Raw genomic sequence first — 8982 nt, 5'->3', positions numbered from 1 at the left:
ATTCAATACATTTATATTTGTATGCAGTTACATTTATACTTAAATTAGCATAATCATTTACTGTTGGATCAAATATGCACATAACTTTATGAACAGTACATAGGGCCCAAGCAAAACTGCTAGTATATCTATAAAAGTGAACGTCTGTGTTTGTGTACATTTACCTATGCAATAACTGTCAATTTTAAGTCTACAGTCTTGAAATTTGATATACAGGGTACTGTGATTTGGGAAAATCTTTGGTTTTCGGCCAGAAATTTGGCTGTTAAGGGGTCAAAGTTCAACGATTTGACCTTTGAGAACTCTACCAAACGCCTCCACCAATTTTGGGTTTAAACACTTGAAATTTTAGATATAGGTTCCTTGGACATGGATCTAACTTAATTTGATTTGAACCCAAAACAAATGTTAAGGGGTCATAATAGGGGTCAAAGTTAAAAAAATTGACCGCTTTTTTTTTTTTTGCTCAACATACACCTCCAAGAACCCGGGCAACGCAGGGCTGAAATGCTAGTATATATAGCTAAGTATAGAATATATTCTATTCTTAAACCATATTCTAGTTCACGGAAAAACAAGAACGAGATTTTTTTTTTTTTTTTTTTTTAAAAAAGGAATCACATCTAAACAGCATGAAAAGTTTGGAGGAAAATAGATAAAACAAGACGAGGGGCAGGGTGCAATTCCGCATATAAATTTAATGTAAAATGATCACCCACTTCCTGACTACAATGTATTCTGATTTTCAGATCGTCATTTGGTTTTAACTTCAGACACTTGCATTTTACATCATCTGCAATAAAACCAAAATGGCAACATGAAAATCATTAGAGAAAACATTGGATAATAAGTCTTAATATCATAAAAAGTACTTGTCAGCGACAATTTCAAATGTAATATTCCTTCAAAACAGACCTTTTGAAAGATAAGTAAGTTGGCACACGTTGGCACTTTGATCAAACGTTATATTAATTTTGGAAGGTAAAATTGCCTTTTAGCGGCTGCATTACATACACGTATATACTTTTTATATTTTAGAGAAAACAGACAAAAACAAAAAAAAAAAAAACCCTGTTGCAAGGGGTTGGCATTTCTATCCTTATGTTAGTTCACACCCCAAAATAATGAAATTTGTTTTCGATAATCATCTATATCAATAATGGGTTATAGTAAGCTAACATCTTTCCTAATTTTCTGTGGTTGCTACTGGAACTAGTGAAGAGACAAAATCCCTTGGGTTTTTTTTTTTTTTAATTCAGTATTTGTATTTTGAAGCGATTTATTGAAATCTATACTATAAATCTCACTTTTTTTATTTATTTTATTTTACTTCAGTCGAAGTTCTCAGAAGTCAAGGGGCCCACAACCTGGGGCTAACACTTGAAATCTATATGAGATACATAGATATTCGAATGTTCCATTTAAGTTATTTATCTCTCAGCCACTGAATTAGTAAAGAAATTGAGAACAATTTTCCTCTCCCCAATTAACCATTTTCATATGTTGTAGTATATATTTCATTTTGGTCTCTTGGTCTTACTGGATTCCAGGACAAGAATTTATCTAGTCTGGTGGAGTATCCGGCTTCGTGCTATTACTTGAGGTAACATCACTTGGAAAAGGTGCACCATTCCTCGTAAAAGCTAATGTGGATTAGCCATAGTGAGGAGATCTTATTTGGGTAGTGAATACTATGTGATTTTGAATATTTGGTCAGGGTTTACTTCTATGAAAAAAGTATCCTCATGCCAGGTTGTTCTGACAAACCCCTGTACTGAGAGACCTTAGACACTCGAGGACAGTGTCTAGTAGACATTCAACTGTGTTTAAATGTATGTATAGATACTTCCTCAGGCATTTGTCTATAAAAAATTGTCTGTGGCGATGGAATAATTGTCACGCATATAGCCCTGAAATGCCATCATTCTATATATGCATATGTATGTATATATGTATGCATGTATATCTATTTGTATGTGTGCATATATTTTTATTTATTTCTTGTGTATATATGTTTATATGTATATTATATATGCATGTGTAGGTAACTTTATGTGTATGTACGTATATGTATGTGAATATGTATTTTGTATATGTGTATGTATATATGTATGTGCATGTGTGTATGTATGTGCATGTATATGTATGTATGTGTTATATGCATTGTGTATGTATGTGTGGATGTGTGTATGTTTATGGGTATGTATGTGTGTATATATGTATGTATGCCAAGAACCGTCTTCAATGTCATGTCTGCTTGAGCTTGTGAATTCGCTAGCAGGACAAAAAAAACAAAAGGTTATCTTCAGGCTCATGGACTTTCAGTGACTGAGGGAGTGGCACTCGTCTGAGAAGACGTTGAAATCAATCATCATGTATGTATGTATGTATGTATGTATGGCTGCTTAAAACTTGACAGAGACGATGGATTTTCACGAGATCGGTATTGTTTTGAAGCTCGACACTTCAGACAACAAATACCGAAAAATTGGCTAAAAACATTAATTCCTTCACCCTCAACTGGGCACTTTTCTACAGGGAGGGGGGGGGGGCGCTTTTTTCGCCGATATTGTCGAAAGTCACCCCCTCTTTTTGATTAACTAGCCTTAATTTAAACCTTTGCCACTTCCGGTTTGGTGTTGGGAGAAACAACAAGGACCCCCCCCCCTCCCGGTACGGGTTCAAGTCTGCCTGCCTACTACCACTTTTTTTTTTTTTTTTTTTTGCTCAACACACACACCTGGGCAACGCCAGGCACCCAGGCTATTAAAATAGAAAAGATTTATAAGGATACAATAAAAATCACTTTTAATAAGATTTTAAAAAAGTTATATTTTATATTTGTTTTCAATAATTCTTAAAAAATACGAAAACAATTTTTTAAAAAGTACATGCACAGGGGAGATGTAGACGTGAGAGAAAATAGCAAAGGAACTATTTTACTTCTTCACCAGTTCTGATAGCAGGCATGCAGAAAATTAAGGAAGACGTTAGCTGACCATAACCCAACAATGAATGAATAAGACACTGAATTGGAGTATTTGTAAAAAATATGCAAGTTTGAAATCGTTTCTTACCAATTCAAGAAATTGTTAAAACACAACTCAAAAGGCCAAAGACTGATAGCAATGAGTCAACTTGTTCAGCCTTGTAAAAGAATTTAGTCTTCTGTACATCATATAAAACGTCCAACGAGGTAATAACTTTCCAGACAAAAGTAGTAAATTTAAAATAGAAAAAAGGACATTAGAAAAGTCAAAGAAAGAAAAAAAAAAAAAAGAAAGCTTTAAATATGTAATGCTGAGACAGGTGCTTGTAAATGCATCATGACAAAACATTGAGAGGAGGGGGGGGCAGACAAAAGGACAAAGAGAAATAATAAAAAAAAGGACATTAACAGCATATGTAATGGTCAGAGTTAAGGGTTGGAGAATCGTACAAGTTTTTAAAGTTTCCTGCAATTCAAAATAGTCTGATTTTCAAACAGGTCACACCTCCTTTTTAGGCATTATAGATATCCAACAGTGTCATCGTTGTTTGCAAATGGGAATAGAAAAAAATAAAAAGGGGAAGGAAAAAGAAAAAGCAATGGAATTGTATAAATTCGAACAGAATTACAAACATGAACACAATAAGTCAGGTTTAAAGAGAAATGCAACTTTTTTTTTTTTTTTTTTTTTTTTAACAAGGAGTCACCACTTATCAAGACCCGAAGAACCACTCGAGGAAAAGGCTTAATGAATGTAAGGTGATAGTTCTGTAATTGATAATGGTGTAGATTTGGTAGTATTTGGATTACTTAAGGGGGCGGCTCAACAAGAACTTGTTTATATTGAACTTGAAGGCTACCATATTGTAGTCAGCCGGGAAGCAAGCCAGTGGAACAGTGTTCCACTAGCAGTATCAGAATTTTTGACACCCCTAACACGAAACTGCGAATACAATATAAAAATCTCGGAATTTCTCTGTTAAAAGTGGGTTATTTATTTTCTTTATGGATTATACTTCCAAAATAAACTATTACAGTTGTTTTAAAAGTAATAGAAATATTTTTTTTTTTTTTTTTTAAACAGTAATGAATTTTCCGAACTCAATATTTTTCAATTTTTAAACTTTAAAAATCTATCAAAATTTTTCTATTGATTTTATTTTTACGATATTTTCAGGGTCAATGTGAAATTTTATGTTCTTTCCAATAAATCGAATATAATATTTTAGACAAACGTTTTTTTTTTTTTAATTCACGACCCCCCCCCCCCATCCCAATTTTTAAGTGTCTATTAAAAAGTAAATAATTAATTTAGTCACCCGAAAGTAAATAATTAATTTACTCACAAATTGAAGAGAAAAAGGTCAATACATAATATATTCAAATTAAAAAAAAAACAAAAAAAACAGTGTTCTTTTAGAATTTTACCTGTAAAGTTTGAAATTTAAAACCTTTTTTTTTAAACCACTTTTTTTTTTTTTTTTTTTTTTTTTAAATGGAACCTTGGTCCTTGCACCTTTAATCGAAAAAAAAAAATTAGGGCTTGAATTACATTTTTCGAGGAGTTATAAGCTTGGAAAGATAGGGGGTCGAATAATTCACGCCTCCCATTTTGTAAATGTCTAATAATAATTAATTTAGACCCCCGATAAGTACATAATTATTTACTCACAAATTGAAGAGAAAAGGTCAATACATAATATATTCAAATTTAAAACAAAAAAAATATACTGTTTTTTAGAAATTTACCTGTAAAGTCCGAAGTTTAAAACCTTTTTAAAAAAAAAAAAAACACTTTTTTTTTTTTTTTTTTTAAATGAAATCTTGGTCCTTGCTCCTTTAATTGAAAAAAAAAAAAATTAGGGCTTGAATTGCATTTTTCGAGGAGTTATAAGCTTGGAAAGATGGGGTGGAATTATTCGCTATTTCTGACACTGCTAGTGTTCCACATACGGGCAGTTCTAGGAAAGCAGTTTTGTTTATGGAACCTGCGTTTAGATTTAGGTACAGATAGGGAGTGGGGAAAATTGTTGATAGTGGCTGTAACAGTCATGTTTTTCATGAAAGTTTGGCAGGGGGGGGGGGGCATAGATTGGAATGATAGAGATGAAAGTTAACGCAAGTGCTTGCTTATTTCAGGCCACCCGGCGTTGCTGGGTTGTAAAATACATTTAAATATATTTTAATTTACAGATTATTAGAGCCACTTCTCTATTGATTATTATATTGTACCTAACATATAGTAGTGATTTCCAGTTTTTCTGGTGTCTTATTACCATTAGCAGCTATTTTTATCGGCTAAAAACCAAATCCAATTTATTCCACAGGCCTGAATCCTATATATAAAGTTTCAAGTCCGTACACCAAAAATTGACAGCAGTTTGGTATAGACTGCTCTGCACATACACACAGGTTTATATATGTACACACTTGTCAGGATTCTTGATGTGTATATTGTATATAGAAGCACCTGAAAATAAATGTGGAATGCTGTGTTCTCTTGCTCCAAACATTACTGATTTTTTTTTTTTTTTTTTTTTTAATTTTATAATTTTAAATTTTGAGGTTGTCTAATGATATAGTTGTATGGAATGAGATGCAAGTCCAATAAAATCAGTTAAGTAGTTTTCGTTAAACCTACAGAACTATTTTAGTATTTTCTTTGACAGTGCTTAATATGCAAGTAGAGCTAGCTATATATATTTTAAGTTTGTATGTAGTTACATTTATACTTAAATTTAGCATAATCATTTACTGTTGGACCAAAAGGGATAACCCCCAACATGGTGTTAGCAGTTATATATATTTTTAAATTATATTATTTAAATTTATGAGATCATTTGAATTATAAAATGTAAAGTTTCATTCAGGTATTAATGTTGAATATCGTCATTTTTGACTGTCGCTCCAAACTTGGGGGCTAGGGGTTTCTCATCAATTAAATTCCATCCAATTTTTTTTTTTAAATTCACACACACTAATATCTGCGTGGCCTTATTTTGTATATTGTTGATAATACAATCAAAATTCTTTATAGAGTGTTAAGTGATGGAAGGGAAAACGGTTCTCCAATGAGGAGGGGGAAAAAAAAAAAAAAAAAAATGAAACAAATTAATATTTAAATAAAGACTAACAAATATATGAATAACTAATTTGTTCATATTTTTATGCAATAACAAATATAAATTCATGCAATATATTAAAACTAGCGGGGGTACCCAGCGTTGCCCGGGTATTTGGAGGTGTGTGTTGGTGGGGGTGATCAAAAAGACGATTTATTTTCTTTACTTTCATTATAAGTGCAAGTTTAAATAAGCATTGAAATACTTTGCAGTTTTATGAAATTTTAAATGCTAAAAATAGTTCAGTTAAAATATACATTTGTCTTGTTAAATGTTCAGTTCAATTAGGTTGATGGACAAAAATCAGAGGCCTGCAGTATTAATGCTGGAGTTCCTCAAGGGTCCATCCTGGGCCCAACTCTCTTCCTGATCTACATCAATGATCTCCCTAAACCCATACTTAAATCATTCGTTGACATCTATGCTGATGACACGACCATCTACAGCAACACATCAAAGGCTGTAAATGACAAAGTTCTCTCTGATTCTCTCTCCTCTGATCTTGAACAAATGATTCAGTGAGGGGAAGACGTGGCTGGTTACCTTTAATGCATCTAAAATCAAACTCCTATCTTTACATCATCAACGCTCTGATTCCCACCTGGCATCAATTGAAATGGATGGCTCTCGTCTAGGAGAAGCCCCATGTTTTGACAAGTTTCTGGGCTTGACCTTCACTCCTAATCTGAAATGGAACACGTACATCAAGTCTGTTGCAAGGTCGCTGGAAAGATGGTGGGATTCCTCTACCACTCCAGAAGATATCTCACTACTGATGCAATTCTCTATCTATATAAAAGCCAAGTATGTCCAAGGATGGAATACTGCTGCCATATCTGGGCAGGAGCTGCTAAAAACAGCCTATCTTGCCTTGACAGAGTACAAAATAGACTTCGTGGGAGATGCCCTTTTCTCTTCCCTGCAACCTCTCTCCCACAGAAGAGACGTTGCAAGCCTATCTTTGTTTTATCGCTATTTCCATGACAGGTGCGCGTCTGAACTCCAATCTCCCCCCCCCCCCGCCAATCTTTTACAAAAAACACCCGTCTAGCTGAATCCAGTCAAAAACTTTCCCCACTCTTTATCTATGCCTAAATCAAAACGTAGATTCCATGAACAAAGCTTCTTTCTTAGAACTGCACGCCTGTGGAACTGTTCTGCCTGCCTGCTTCCTGACTACAACTTGGATGTCTTCAAGTCCAACGTAAACAAATTCCTGATGAACCGCCCCCCCCCTTAAGTAGGCACTTTAAATATCCACACTAACGTACTGTACTTACAATAACCCTTATCCCTGAGTGGCTTCCAGGCCTTGATAAGTGGTGACCACCTTGTAAAAAAAAAAAAAAAAAAAAAAAAATTGTCCTTAAATTAAATTTTTGGTGCTTGTTAAGATAGAATTAACAGATGGATTTTCTAAAAGATGTATTTTTAAGCAAAATCCACAGTACTTATTTGTCATGTAGAAAATAGTAATATATCCAAAAATTACGAAAATTCATTGAATAGAAAATTTATAGTTAAAAGTATTTTTTACGGAAAATTGGAGGAAATTGCATTTTCCCTTAGATGTGAACATCTTAAAGATTGTAAATACAGGAGGCATACTTTTTTTCCCTTTTTGCCATTTTAATGTCTAACATACTGTTTCAGACTATAGCAATACTTTTTTTTTTTAATTACTAAAACTATAGAAGCAGTTCTAATCGATGAATTTTCATATTTTTGGATATATATATTTTCAAGATGACAATTAACTAAGTACTGTTGTTTTTGCCTAGAGAAAAAAAAAAATCTGTCGACTAACTTAAGCACCAATTTTTTTTTTTTTTTTGTTGCAAATTAAATTTATTGAATTAATATTTACCGTGTAAAAGAAATGAGATTTGTTTATCATGACAATTGCACCTGAAGAAAATTGGAAATTACATCGACCGAAACATTAAGAATAGCACTCAAGATTAGAACTGTAGTCTGAATAATCAAATGATCCAAGTTACTAAATTTTACTCAATAAAATGCTGCTTACGTGATTGCAATATATCAGAAAAAAAAGTGACACATTGGGTTCCTTATTGAATTCTGATTAAATTGCTTGAACCAGAAAAAAAGTATATTTGCAAAGCCAGTTAAATCTAAATAAAACCCCAAACCAGTCTCTTCCTTAGGTTAATAGAATTACTGCTTAGTGATATTGTTATAATGGGCTATTCCAGTCTTTATCCTTTTCTTTCTTATTATCTTTAACTATTGATAAACAGAGAGAGAGAGTGACAAAAGTGAAAGATATTAAAATACAAAGTTAAGAGGGAAAACTTAAAAGAAAAGGGATACAGACAGAAAAGGGATAAAGAAAAAACAAAGATGGGTTAATTTCAAATAATTTTTTTCTAACTCAACCTTGATTACAAAACTGCATATAATTTGTAGGATAAAAAAAAAAAAAAAAAAAAAAAAAAAGGCCATAGGAAAAAACTTTAACCCAGTATATTATCAGTACTAGCATGATAATCAACAAATGTTTCATGTGTAATGTTATGACCCTTTAGGCTGTGATCATAGCGTAGTATCTGTTAACTGTGGCAAGCGGGGTCAAGGGTCAAAACATTGTTATTGTATTCTTGTTAATTGATTTGAGCGACGGATGGTCGCTGGATCAATTATGATTAGAAGAATAAACAATTAAATTGCGAAAGAAATGATTGACGTGTGAATCGCAAAAGGAATGTGAAAATAGAAAATTTATGTAAACATTATTTTGGGGTTTTGAATAAATAAATAACTAGTTGTAGATTAGATTGGTATGAGACATGTAATTAGGTGACGTAAGAGAACACGTGATGTAGTTTTGGAGATTCAGAGAGTTGAGGA

This window comes from Euprymna scolopes, chromosome 7 (genome assembly GCF_053919585.1).
Source record: "Euprymna scolopes isolate OS-2025 chromosome 7, ASM5391958v1, whole genome shotgun sequence".
In the NCBI taxonomy this organism is placed as follows: domain Eukaryota; kingdom Metazoa; phylum Mollusca; class Cephalopoda; order Sepiida; family Sepiolidae; genus Euprymna; species Euprymna scolopes.
Note: the sequence above shows the minus strand (reverse complement) of the source record.